Source organism: Suricata suricatta, chromosome 5 (genome assembly GCF_006229205.1).
Source record: "Suricata suricatta isolate VVHF042 chromosome 5, meerkat_22Aug2017_6uvM2_HiC, whole genome shotgun sequence".
Classification (NCBI taxonomy): Eukaryota; Metazoa; Chordata; class Mammalia; order Carnivora; family Herpestidae; genus Suricata; species Suricata suricatta.
Genome location: NC_043704.1, coordinates 126,889,755 through 126,904,552, shown reverse-complemented (window position 1 = coordinate 126,904,552; position 14,798 = coordinate 126,889,755). Strand labels below are relative to the sequence as shown.

General features: G+C 37.6%; 1 protein-coding gene across 5 annotated transcripts in view; it reads left to right on the top strand.

Moving 5' to 3' along the window:
- TMEM108 (transmembrane protein 108) overlaps window positions 1-14,798 on the top strand; it is a 338,666-nt gene that overhangs the window by 91,642 nt on the left and 232,226 nt on the right. The window contains exon 1 of one of the 5 annotated variants that reach the window (XM_029940272.1): window positions 4,998-5,050. The exons of the other annotated variants lie outside the window; for them this stretch is intronic. The gene's annotated coding sequence lies outside the window, so the exon portion shown is untranslated. Of the gene's footprint in view, window positions 1-4,997; window positions 5,051-14,798 lie in introns of those variants that run through there. 5 annotated transcript variants of the gene reach the window in all.

Sequence of the window (14,798 nt, the reverse complement as noted above, 5' to 3'; positions counted from 1 at the left end):
CAATATTGTCAGACATATCTTCCATCTATCAGTATGAATTGGTTGTAATGTATTACTATAATTACATGCCTTTAAATTCCTTGGATACCATCTGGTACAGTTATGTTGTTTGAGCAAGACTTTCAATTTCCCTTGGTTTCTTAAGATAAAAATGTCTTGACACTTAAATGGTATCACTAAGGTTCAGATACAGAGAGAATGCCTGTAAGAAGTCAACTAGGGAGGTAGGTAATTAGATATCTCCTCTGTGACTAGAGTCTGGGTAAGATAAAGGCCAACTTTTTCTCCTCAAAACTTGGTTAGATTTCTGTAATTGCATGAACAAATCTTTACTCATAAAACTTCTGCACTGTGCTTGACTTATAGTGAACATGGGTAAACAATGAGGCTGTAAGAGTACAGCCATCTTTGGGGTTTGTCTTTCATATAGACTCTCTTTTAATATTGAGCAGACTGTGTTATGATTGGAGCCCTGCACGAGGGTTGTATTGAAAGCACTGCCTGTGATCATCTCATCGATTCATATATCCCTGCTTCAGATATTTGGGGGGAACCTACTGTGGAACTAGCCATGCAGAGAAAAGTCCCTGTGCCCACACATGTCCTATTTAATGCATAAGTCATTTAACCTTTAGTAGAGAGATTGATACAGTCTTTTGCCTCTTGCTCTGCTCAGAGTTTCTGTGTGCATGGTCAGCATCTTGTCCTAGATACCGTCTTGTGGTGATTTCTTTGTGTTTATGGGACACTGGTTACAAAGAGGCAGGTTCTGTGGGTATAGCTGATCCCTATTTTATGTTCTTGTCTCATGTTTTTCACTTTATGCTACTTTTGTGTGACATCTAGGGACTCTCCAGTACTGGGGATCCACCTTTCTAAGTAAATAAAGAAGCTTTGTACTAAAGGTTATAGCTAATGTTTTTGAGCATTTGCTGTATGCGTGCCACACATACGCGTTTTGCGTTTTCTCATTTAATCCTCATAGTATCCATGAAGTGAGTGTTGTTAGTATTCCCATTTAACAGATAAGGAAATTGAGTCACACAGGTTTATATTCATACGATATTTCACGAAGGCAAACTCTTGGTTTTTTTAATAGGGAGTCCATTTTGGCATCGTGTTTTTTTCAGATTGTTTCTATATGCTCCCTCACTTGATCTCACATTTGTTTACATGGGAGAAGTGAGGCAAATGAGGGTGAGTCTCTGCTTTTGAGGTCAAGGACTGCACAGTACTTGAACTCAGGCCCTTTAAATCCTGGTCCAAGACTCTTCGTCCAGGAATGCCCTACCCTCCCCTCTTTCTGTTCATCTGACCACTAGATCTCTGCCGAAGATGTGGGCTTCTCAGTTTTAAGGAGAGATTTAGAATCTTGGTGACTTTAGTTACTGGGAAAGCATTATAATGTGGTATGTTTCGTATCCACTCTATTCTAGAATCTAGAGTATTACAAATAAGCAGCAAGCACAATTTTTTTTTTTTGGCTCCTTTGATAGATTAATATCTGGAATCTGCCCCTTAACAGCTCTGGAGTAAAAGGCCAGTTTTCTGACCAAAGAGCCAGTACTAATTGGGAAATAAATCAGAGTTTGCTGTAGCCAAAAGAGGGGGGAACTCCCACACATTTATCTGTCATTTTGATTGATTCTTTCATCCTTGATAGTAGATTTTCAGGGTCTCAAAGAAACTCCCTCTGTCTATGAATGTGCCTGTGGGAGCATCTTGTTTTACATATGATGAAAATGAAGAGAGCACATCTTTTGACAGGAAGCTTCCCTTCTTGTTGCTGAAAACTGTCACAACAGTCATTATGTCTGGCTTTCACAGATTTCTTGGAGTTAGAACAATAGACAGTTAAAATCGCAATATCAAGAGCATTTTGGGGTTTCATAATGAGTACCAAGGGAATTTTTTCTCTTGAGTTGTAAGAAAAAAGTAGGAATATTTGGGAGGCTGAGAATAATGTGGAAATGAATGTTAATGCTTTATTTTTTAAAACAGTGTTTTTCCTAACCATTGGAAATTGAAAAAAAATTAATTATATACCATGGTTCCCATTTTCTGATTACTGAATTGACAGTGACTAAGGGATATTTTTCTTTAGCTGTCCCTCTTTGCTTTTAAGTAATCCCCTCCAAAAGGCGCATTTGCAGCTTTCTCTTTATTTGATTAAGTCTCATTTAGAATTTGTGGATCCAGTTTGTTGGTTCTTAATATTTTTTATATGTACAGGACTTCTGGGGCTTATGATTTCTCATTTAGCAATAGGAGTTATTTCTCTGCTTCCTATAAACCTACTTCTCACCCTCGAAAAAAAAGACTCATGCGTTACAAAGAACATTGGCTTATCTTACTGTGTATTACAATGTAAGTTTTCACAATTTTTAAATCTTAATTTCCATAGCTCTAAGATAATTTCTCAGTTAATGTGAGCTGCTTCCACTTCTGCAGATTCTTGCTTTCAAGTGTTGTAGATGGTTTTAGAGACTCATGTGTTATTTACTTGATGTCCTTGAGTGGTTAAAAAAAAAAACCTACTGGCTTTATTTTTTAAAAAATTAATTATATGAAAATCATTATGAATTATTAACATGTTTTTAAAGTATAAGTAGTACTTACTTTTTTGAAGTAGTCAATATTTTTAGACGCCATTAAGTTAAAAGAAGTCTTTCTCCCTTTTCTGTGATTCCTAAATATTCTTTAAAGATAACCACTGTAGGGGCGCCTGGGGGGCTCAGTTCGTTGAGCGTCCGGCTTTGGTTCAGGTCACGCTCTCAACGTTTGTGGGTTCAAGCCCCGCGTCAGGCTCTGTGCTGACAGCTCAGAGCCTGGAGCCTGCTTCGGATTCTGTGTCTCCCTCTCTCTCTGCCCCTCCCCGCTCATGATCTGCCTCTCTCTGTCTCAAAAATAAATAAAACATTAAAAAAAATATTTTTAAAGATAACCACTGTAAAGTTTCTGCAGATCCCTCTAGGAGTGATCTGTTGATTCATCTACAAATATAATGCTTAATACATGTATACATGCATATATACACATAACACATCTGTACTTACTGACGGAAACATACGAGTTCTGTAATACAGTATACCTCCCTTAGCAGTAGATCTTGGGTATCTGTTGACATCAGTACATGTAGATCTGCCTCTTTTTAATGTCTATATAGTGCTCCATAGTGATGGCATGCCATAATTTACTTCTGGTATGCCAAATTACATTTTGGTTGTTACCTGATGTATCTTGCTACAAACAATGCTATAATAAGTATCTTTCAGCATAGCTCTTTACATTTTTTTGGTAAATATATTGGTAGGATACATTCAAAGGAGAGGAATTAGTAGTGAAAATGTATACATTTTTAGTGTCACTACAAAGTGCCCAATTGTCTTCCAGAATTACTGTACTAATTTATACTTCCACCAACGCTGTGTGAGAATGTCATGTTTCTCCACACCTTTGTCAGCATTGAATATGACAAAAATCTTAGTTCACAGGTATGATAGGTGAAAATAGTTAATTTAAATTTTTGGTTAGTTCTAGGTCCATGGTTGATTTCAGTAAATGGTTATGGAACACTTACTGTGTACCATTATTGAAATAGGATCTGGGGATCAAATATTATCCTTGTGGAGTCATGGAAGTGAATAAGAGGCCTCTTTTTGGAAGAAATAAAAAATTACAAGCATAGAAAAGTGAGTCATTTCCTCCATGCTAAGAAGGAAATTGTCTCATCAAGGAGTGACAGTGCCCACCAGTGTCCAGTTTTGGTTCTATTCCTGGCTTAAATTGGCCACTCTTCACTTCTGCATCAGTGGCCTTGCTTTCCTTGTGGAAGGCAGTAGCTTTTATTTTTCTCCAGGACCTGGCTTGATTATCTCATCAGGTGCTTTTAGGAGCTAATATCTACTATTGGACTCAGTTCTGAAAGGGCATCAACCATGAGATTATACCAGCAGAACAGCCCAAGGGCTGAAGAAACTTGGTTTATTCATTGTTCAAGCTCTTCCACTTCTGTGGGTTTTCAGAGAAAGTATTTCATTTTAGGGGCACCCCAGTTATATTATAGGCACTTTGTGAGTTTCTTAGAATTTATGGAGGAAGGAAAATTTCGATAACAGTATCAGTCATTTGGGACCATGTTGGATCCTGATACCAAAATTACCTAAATGAATAAGTAAAATATGTAAGTTAAAATATCTGATTGCTAGGGTTGCCTGGGTGGCTCAGTCGGTTAAGTGCTTGAAACCAGCTCAGGTCATGATCTCACGGTTCATGGGTTTGAGCCCTGTGTCAGGCTCTGTGCTGACAGCTTGGAGCTTAGAGCCTGCTTTGGATTCTCTGTCTCCCTATCTTTTCCCAGCCCCCCCCCAAATAAATAAACATTAAAAAACCTTTTTACATAAAATAAAAATCTGGTTGCTAGCCTATTAAATCGATAAATCAATAGGCAGGTCCTAAATACACAAAATGGTGGGTAAACCTGGTTTTATGAATGTAGGCAAATATACCAATACTTCAGCTCTTTCTTACAGCTGAGGTTGAACAAGATTTAAGGTTCCCTAAAAGTTGAACTTTTCCTGGAGTTAGCCTAAAGTGAGCTCCTTAGAGCTCTCTACTCTTGCCCATGGTCTTGAGCCTGTGGACATTTTTTTTTTTTTTTTTTTTTTGCCTTGGGGCAAGAGAGGGCTCCAGTTTGCCCAAAGGCTACATGTACTCCTGGCCAGTGCCCACGTAGGCTAACTTGGCAGCTGCCCTTTCTGCAGCCAGTGAGGCCCCAATAATAAATAGAAAAAAGCTAAGTCCCTTTAGAAGGGCTGGAACAGGCTAGTAGTTGCTAGGCAAGTTAAAGTAATTCAGTGTCCTTGCCAAACGTCTGCCATGCAAATAAGGAACTTTTCAGGGAAGGGGAGTGAGATGGTGGTGCATGTTGGTTGCCATAGGAATGTTTCCCTGCTTGGAACAAGACTACAGAGCAGAGAGAAGAAGACGGGCTGCATCTCTGGTTCTTTTTGCTTGGAAATGGAAGCCCAGAGTGGGCGGTGCAGCAGAAGTAAAGCATAGGGATGAAGGAGCAGAACTCAAGGCTGTCTGGGAGCAGGGGCATGGGAGAGGTATAAGGACAGTACATGCCCTGAAGGGAGGAAGGGCCCCAGCAAATGGGACCCTAGATGCTCAATGAAATGAATGGTTTCTTAAGCTAAAGTCAGGGTTGGGGGGGAGGGTGGAGAAAAAATAGATTAACTCAGGAAAATTACATGATGAGCTCTTAGGCTATTCTGAAGACCTGAGACTTATTGGAGAGATTACAATTCAAATTAAATCAGGGAGAATTCCAATCAGAGTCTGGAATAAACCCAGGTTTAAATTAGATGGAGATTTAAAATAGTGGAATTTAGTGGAAAAAGAGACTTAATTTGAAGGTAGGCATTTTTAGTTTATGTAAATATTGTGCTAGATTGTCTTTGTTTTAATTAATAAAATTAAAGATTTGTTAATGAATTGTGCTGCTATTATTATCAAGTTCTATTTTTATAGGAAAAACCACAACTGACCAAATTGTGCACTACCAGTGTAAAACCTTAAAGGGACCCTCTGAGGTGGGCCTACGGCACTGTTAGTAAGCACCTTCCTCATCTGGTAGCTGCTTCCAGAATGCCAGTTCAGGGTTCAAGCAGCTTTCAGCAAATATTGAACCTTGAATGTGATGTTTAACTTCTGTTTGATTAATCGATTATCCAGCTCTTTTAAAATGGAGGTGATAGCTGATGCCTTTCTCTCAGAATGAAGGGAGGATGGATGTGGCTCTCACTGAACACAGTTTCTAGGTGTGGTATTAGATGCCGAGGTGTCCATGATGATAATGACAGCTTTAGTTTGTCAGTCGTGGTGTAAGTCAGAGATTGGTTTATTTTTTAGGATACCATGTTAAGAGAAGCTTTCTTTAACTGACAGAGGTTTACTTGTACATATGAAGTATATGTATTTATTATCATTTGCCATATATTTGGTTCATTTGTTCCATGGGGATTTAAAATATTTCTTTTTTAGAATATATATGTATATCAGGATTATATGTAACTGTTGACTTTTTATGTGGTTTCTTTTTTGGGTCATGTAAAAGAAGGTTAACAGAACATGATATTTATTCTCAAATATTTGAATTCTTGTGATAGAAAAATAGAAAAGATGCCATGGGACCTGGATTAGGAGTCACTGTGTTCTGTTTCAGGCTCACTCCCTTGGCTAGTTTATTGAGTCGAATTTCAGTGTCAATTTTACTTTAGAGTTGATGCTGGTTGATTGACACAAATTAACTTATCTGAGACAAATTTGTAAACCAAATGCCAAATTTTAATTTACTGAGAGAATGTAATTAGAAAAGCTTATCTTTGGGTTCCTCAGATGGTATAACCTTTCCCTAGTATGATTTTGACAAAGAAACCAAAATACATACTGGCTATAAATTTTCTTCAACAACAGCAACAAAAACATGATATTCTTTTTAAAAAATTTTTTTTAATGTTTATTTTTGAAGGAGAGAGAGAGACAGACAGAGTGTGAGCTGTGGAGGGGCAGAGAGAAAGGGAGACACAAAGTCTGAAACAGGCTCCAGGCTCTGAGCTGTCAGCACAGAGCCCAAAGCAGGGCGTGAAACCACAAACTGTTAGATCATGACCTGAGCCAAAGTGGATGCTTAACAGGCTGAGCCACCCAGGTGCCCCAAAACATGATATTCTTAATCTAGATTCTCTAGACTCTAGAGCAGCACCATCCAATAAAAGTGTAAGGTGAACCACAAATGTGAGCCCTGTATGTAATTTAAAATTTTCTAGTAGTCATTTAAAATAGTAAAAGGAAATAGGTGAAATTAACTTTAATTAACACATTAACCCAATTTGTATATAATTTACCATTTAATAGTAATTAATAATGAGATAGTTTGCTTTTTTCCTATTAGGTCTTGAAATAAACTGTGTATTTTACACTTACAGCACATATCAATTTGAACTCTAGATTTTTACAGAAATCTAAATCTGTATTTAGATTAAAATTTATAGTTAAAAAAGTAGATTCATATCAAATCATTCCAAATATGTGTATCACTTTTCAATAAGTGAATCAGTGTCTATATCTAAATTTATCTACAGTTAAATAAAATTTAAAATTTAAAATAAACTGGAATTCAGTTTCTCAGTCTCACTACCCATGTTTTAAGCACTCAGTCATGACATCTGGCTATTAGAGGCTGTCATATTGGACAGTACAGAAAGGATTGCTTTTATCTGGCGCTTTTCCTCACTGCTGCGTTCCTCCGAAGGGGAGACCTACCTGAGGAACCTAACGGGGAGACTCTTGCTTCACAAGCATGGAACTACAGACAGAGCTTATGCTGTTCAAAGGAACTGTCTACGTAAGCCGTATTACAGCCTGCCTGGCAAGGAGTTACTTATGTGGTTCACCACATTATCTCCACTTTTGCTTTCAAACACACCCCTCATTGTCTCTCCAACAGACAAAAACATGCCAAAATTGACAGTTTGCCTTGGGTTCCTCTGGTCCTCTACTCCACGATAGTTCATTTCCATTACGTCAGTACATTTCTTGGTTACAGGTGACCCCTTTATCTTTCTCATTGTTTCAGTTTCCACATTTGGCTCACTTACCTTAGTGAGGTATTCAAATGTTCAAATTGCAGTTTAATTGGTAAGATTACCTATACTGAGGTAAATTTGATTGGTTTATGTTAATTTGAGTAACATTTTCCTCCTTTTCTTCTTGCTCCAGATTTCTAGTGTGACTAGACCAAGAAACCTCCCCTTTATCCAAGGAAATATCTTTCTTTGGGGAAAATAAGGGTTCTTCAGTTACATGTGGTCAGATCTGTTAACCTTAAAGAGCTTCTCTTTTCCCTAGACAGGAGGATTAAGAAATGTTAGTAGATTGATAGTTGGAAGGTAAAAACTCCCCTTAGACTTGCCAGAATTTTTGGCTCTGCATCTTGGTTGAGTCTGGAACTTGTTTGGCACACAGGATAATAGCGACTCCATTGCTAGGATGATACAGAACACAGAAGTTCATCAGTTGCTTTTGAGTACCTGCCACTTTGTAGGGACATCGCTGACAGTGTTGAAATTTACCCTTCATGTTCTGGAATACATAGAGTGAAAAGCACTTACAGAAGCTTGCCAGGTCTAGAGAATGGTGTATTATCCAAGACAGTAACAAGTACTCTCTTGGCAAGAAAGCTACGTTGGAAATTAGGAACTGTTTGACCTGTTGAGTCATTTTAAATCAGTCTGAACAGGAGTCCATATTGTGTCCTTCCTCCTTACCATGAAAGTCAAATCATTTTAGATAGGGGTCTGTGGAATGAGTATTGGGGGATAGCTGGAAGACCTTGGCTGCCAGTACCTAGTCTATCAGCTACTCGGGGTGTGTCATAGGGAAAGCCATTGACTTGCTCTAGGCCTCACTTTTCACCTGTCATGTGAGAGTATTACACCAAATGGGCTTGAGGCCCCTCTCACTCATCACATGTTTTGATCTAGTCTAATCCCACAGCTTCTTAGATAAGAAATAAAAGCCTTGCAAAATCTCTCCCTGAGATCATATAGCAAGTGAGAGGCATATCTCTGGTTATCACAGTCATGTACTTTGTCTACCCCAAGGAGCTTCACTGTTCAAATTAGAGGTGAGGTTGAACTAAACGAAGATATCCAGAAGGTTGGCTGATTCTGTTTTTCCCCATAACATTCATTTGTCGACTGAATTGGAGATTGCTGGCTGAAACCCCTAAAACCCCTAGGTTTCCTGTTTTTGTTTTGTTTTGTTTTACTATTTTTTTTACCTCCTTCATATAGCTAGTCAATAATTCATGTCAGATATCTGTGTGGCATAAAGTCCCCCAATGACCTAAAAAATAAATGTGTGTGTGTGTGTACCTAAAAATGTACACACACACACACACACACACACACACACACACACACACACACACTTACTTTCTTTGCTGCTGAAAATGCTTGATAACAAAGGGAAAATCAGTAGGTGGAATCCAAATTTAAATTTGCTTAAATATTTACCGAACAACTACTACAGCAAAGCAAACAGAGGGCCCCTGTGAGCTGCTCTTGTTGAAGTTCCCAGTATAGGTTGGAGGCCCACTTCCATGAAGTTGAGCCTTTGTCTGGAGGGCTTCTTCTGGCTGGGCAAACCTAGGGCCTGCAAACTCCTTTATTTAGCCTGTCATTGAATTAAAAAAACAAGTGTCAAGAAAAAACTAACTGATTGCCTGTTATGTTCCAAGCATGCTAAGTATTTTATATATATTGACTCTTTTGATTCTGTAACCACCCTGCAAGATAGATAGGTATTATTTTCATTTTACAGATCAATAAAAGTGCTCAGCAAAGTTACGTAGCTTGCCTACGGCCACATAATAAGCGAGCAGGGATTTTCTTTGGCTCTAAAATCTGATTACACAAGCATCCCATAGCAGATGGCAATATGTAGACCTCAGTAATTTCATTTTGGTTCCACTGAATTTGAGGAGGACACCTTATATCATACTGTGATGCCAACATAAATAGACCAAAATAAAAGATAAATACAGTAGTGGAATAAATTTTATTTATAAACAAATTGTTAACATGCATCTCAGAGATCCTTTGACATAATTAAAACAAAAATATTAAAGTTGGTTTTTTGGTTTTTTGCAAAAATAGGTTTATAAACATAACCACTTGTCAGTATCAGTGATCAGCAGCAGCAGGTATAATGAATCCTAAATCAAATTTAACTTTGAGGGTGGTGCTTACTGCTTTTTTTGGGTGAAATACAGTTCTATCCTTTTGATTCTTACAAATCATGCTGTTTAGATTGTTTGGTCAGGATGACATTTGCATCCAGTATCTTTTTTGTAGCTAAGACAGCTGTTGAGGTTTTTTAATGCTGTAGCACAAAGTCAGTGCCTTATAGCTACAATTCTATTTTGCTCACAACTCTGTAATGTGGGCCGGGCTCAACAGAGACAGTTCATCTGTGTTCCTTCAGCATCATCTCGGGTGGCTTGGAGACTAGGGATTGTAATCACCTGAAGCTCACTCGTTCACTGTCTGGAGGGCCGGGAAGACTGAACAGCTGTGTTCCTCCAGCATCTCTTTTCCGTGCGGTCTCTCCAGCATGACAGCATCAGGGTGGCCAGACTTCTGTCCCAGCTTAGTGCTCTCAAAGCATGACCCAAGAAAGAGAATGTCAGGGGAGAACCTTATCTTTTATGGCCCACCCTAGGAAATCACACTGCATTCCTACCCTACTCATTGAAGCATTTACAAAGGCCACTCAGTTTCAGTGGAAATGGAAATAGATTCCATCTTTTGATAAGGAAGTGGAAAGCTTCTGGAAGAGCATGGGAGACTGGAAATACTGTAGTAGCCATTTTTGGAAAATAGTTTGCTACACAGATAAGCCAGGCCAATGCCCAAGCCACATGTATTTCTCATCATTTATCTCTCACCTAAGGGAGCATATTGGCATGTAAATAAAATATTTTTTCCCTGTAATTAAACCCACCAAAAGTCACACTTTTGGAAAAAAATTATCTGCAACTTTTTGGCACCCTAACTATATTGAGAAACATACTATTTGTAAAGCCTAGTGAATTAAGCTAATGAAGTACATAGTTGAGACTTTCCCGAAATTTTCATCCTTTTAAGCCGATGCCTGTTGTATGTTCCTGAATCCTCCTGTTTCTGCTTTTCTGCTTTGTGTGCAGAAGTAAACAACTGAATATTTATGTAAACAGCTTTGTATAGAAACCTTTCCATTTAAAACTAAAACGTAAAGACAATTGCCCTTAAAACTGAATATTTCCTGAAGGGGTTTGTTCTAGCATATTGTAGCAGCTTTGCCTCCTCTCTTGGAGAGGAAGTGACTATTCAAGACACATTTTCGAAGTTGACAAAATTAGTATCTTCTCCCAAGCTCTTGTAAATTGTGGGACTCCTATGACATGACAGACGACAAATTTTTTTTATTAATTGGACTGTTTGTTCTGGACCTTTTTTAAAACTATAAAATAATTCTTCCATTATAAGAGAGAACATAATATTTATAGGTACAGTTTAAAGAATTAAAAATATAAATATTCATGTACTTACCGTCCAAGTTAAGAAGTAAACCATCACCTTCCCTACCCCCTAGAGGTCAAACCTGACCTGACTTTTGTGTTAATCATCACCTTTCTCTGTTTCGGCATATTACCACCTATACAGTCAAGTTCTTCAGTTGTTTGTATATTTCTACCGTGCTTTTCACTTCAATTAAAAACATTTCATATAAAGAGCTTGCCCATCTTTTGTTAAATTTATTCCTCATTACTTTATATTTTTGTTGCTGTTAATGATATCATTCTGAATATAAACATGTAGTTGATTTCTACAGACTGATTTTGTGAAAAATCTAATTTGTTAAATCTTATTAACAAAAATAATTTGCCTTCTGAGTTTTTGGGGATTTCAACAATACATATTGCCTGTAAATGACAACAGTTTTTGTAGCTTCCTTTATAATTTTTTTCCTTTCTCTTATATATTTGCCCTGGCCAGCCTCACCAGAGCACTGATGACTGGCCATCCTCACGAGAGCACTGATGAATTATGGTGATAGCTGGCATCCTAGTCTTTTATTTTCTTTATCAAATATGTAATGTTCATTGTAGGTGGTTTTTTGTTTTAATATCTTTTATCAGTCCAGGGAGTTTTTTCCCAATTCTTAGTCTGTTGAGTTTTTTAAATTGTGAATGAATGTTGAATTCTCTTCTCTTCCCTGCTCATGCTCTCTCTCTCTCTCCTTCAAAAATAAACAAACATAAAAAAATAAAATATATTTCTAATATTTAATTGTATTAAAGTAAAAGAATCTTATGAAATTTATTGAGTCTATCATTATAGTTTAGTTTTCAAACTTGTATAATGTGTAACTGATTGTTGTATTTAATATTCTACATGTGTTCTATATTGTTAAAAAGCTTATTATTAAGCTGTTTAAAACTCCTCTCTCCTTACTAATACTTTTTTTGCTGAAGCTGTCAGTTACTAGGAGAGTTGTATTGCAGTTTCTCCCTCTGGTGAAAGATTTGTCTGTATTTTATTGTTACCATATCAATTTTTGCCTTGCAAATTTTGAGATAATATTAATAGGTACACACAAATGTATAAGGCTTTTACATGTGTCTTGTTCCATGTTTTAGGTGTATCTTTTCCAAGCAACATGTAGCTAGATTTTTGTTCAGTCTAAAAATATTTACCTTTAGTTAGAAAGCTGGCTCCATTAGCATTCATTTTAATTAATAACACATTTATACTTCTTTCACTGTTTTATGTCTTTTTATCAATGTTTTCTATTTCTTGCCTTTCCCCTTTTTGCCATATTTTTTAAAAAGTCCTTTAATTATTTTTGAGAGACAGAGAAAGACAGTGAAACAGGGAAGGGTCAGAGAGAGAGGGAGATACAGATTCCGAAGTGGGCTCCAGGCTCTGAGCTAGCTGTCAGCACGGAGCCTGATGCGGGACTCGAACCCATGAACTGTGAAATTATAACCTGAGCTGAAGCTGGACCTTAACTGACTGAGCCACCCAGGTGGCCCCTTTTTGCCGTATTTTGAATAATTCCCCCCCCCCTTTCCAGTTTTGTCTCCTGTTTCTTCGGAGGATATATGTTTTATGTCTACTGCCTTAATAGCTGTTCTTGCTCTTTTAATGGGCATACTTAAAAGTTTTTCTATTTAATGAGTATGTTACCACTCATCCTCCAAAATTCAAAGACTTATCTCTCCTCGGGTTCCTTGCCCCCATCCCTGACCCTGACACACACAGATTGCAAATTTTTCTTACAGTTTTAAGTAATGTTTGCTTAATTTTACCCATATATTTACCAATGATTTTCCTCATTGTTACTTTTATCTCCCTTTTCAAAGTATGTTCTTTAGAATTTCTTTAGTGAGTCTTTATTTAATAGCAAATTCTATGCTACATATCATTGATACAGAGATGAATTAAGATACACTTGCATAACTTACATAATTGCAATGTAAACTAAGTGCAAAAGTAGGTACCAGGACAAAGTGTTGGGAGCACAGAGAGGGAAAGCTAAGTGTAGGGACTGTGGAAGGGCATCTCAGGAAAGACTATGGGCTATGGGTGTGTTCATGGGACATTCATCAGCTCAGCGGGCTGGAACTTAGGCGGGGGTTGCTGCCAGATGGAGCTAGAGGGGTTAGCTAGCTAGCTAGTGGGTTGTGAAGAGCCTTAAATGCCAAACTGAAAGTTGGGGGAGGTTTAAAGCAGTAGAGTGACATGATTAAATGCATTACTTAGGAGTGATATGTGTGAATATGTGGAGGACAATGAGTTGCAGTAGTCACCTGAGAGGAGACTGAGTGACCAAATCAAGACAAAGTAAAGATGAAGAGAAGAGATGAAATTTTAAAAGACATTGACAGGTAAAATCTTAATAACAGATGTAAAGCAGAGAAGGTTGGAGGATGTATTCCAAGGACTCTAATTTAGAGGACTGGCAAGATTGAGGTGGCGTGCATGTTGGGGAGTGGAGGGAAGGTGTCACTGGGGAGAGAGAATGAGTCTCTGTAATATACAGCATTTGACTTTTCAGGACAAATGGTGGGTTGGTTATTGAAGAATCAGTAGTTAAGGTATTTGGAATGTCTCTGGGCTGAAAACTCAGCAACATTTTTTTTTTATTGTATCTCATCATTCTGGTCATTAATGTTTTTCCTTCTTTTGCTTTCTGAGGTACAACATAATCTTCGTGGCAGGATGCAAAGGTATATTTTCAGCAATATATATAATTAGTTGGATTTCAATTAACATTTAAATCAGGAAATGTAGAACTGCCTTCACTGCTGTTTGAAAAATTACTGTGACTGGGCAGTGATTATTCTTGGTCAGTGGGACCTCTTGTTTGAGGTCTGTTTTTAGCTTAGCCCTGTTTGCAGTCTGCCGTTGTGACCCAGAGTATCAAAGAGCATCTGGTGAGAAAGGAGAGAAGGAATAGAGGCAGAGCCAGGGAAGAGGAGATGGCAAAAAAAAAAAAAATCCCCCATTTAATTAGCATATTGGCAGAACTTAGGCTTCCTACCTGCTGTGTGGATTGTTTTTGTTTGTTTGCTTGCTTATTTGTTTGCATAACACCTATTTTTTCCTGTATTGAGTAATAATTGACATACATTACTGTCTTAAGTGCTACAGCATCATGATTTGATTTACATATACTGTGAAATGATTACCACAAGTGTTTCAGGTAACATCCAACTTCTTTTGTAGATATATGAAGAAAATAACAAAAGGAAAAAAATGTTCTCCTTGTGCTGAGAACTCTTAGGATTTACTCTCCTAACAAGTTTCCTCTGTATCATACAACAGTGTTAACTGTAGTCGTCGTGGTGTGCATCGCGTCCCTAGTACTCATTTCTCTCATAACTCTGTAACTGGAACTTTCTACCTTTTGGCCACCTCCCCCTCTCCCCATTCCCTTTTTTTTGATAACCACAAGTCTGATGTCTTTCTATAGGAGTGTTTTTTGTTTTTGTTTTGGAGCAGGGGTTAGATTGCACAGGTAAGTGAAATTATACAGTGTTTATCTTTCTCTATCTGAAATCCATCTGTGTTGTTGTAAATGGTAGAATTTCCTAATGTTTTATGGCTAACTAATATTCCATTGTGTGTGTGTGTGTGTGTATATATATATATATATATATATATATATATATATATATATAT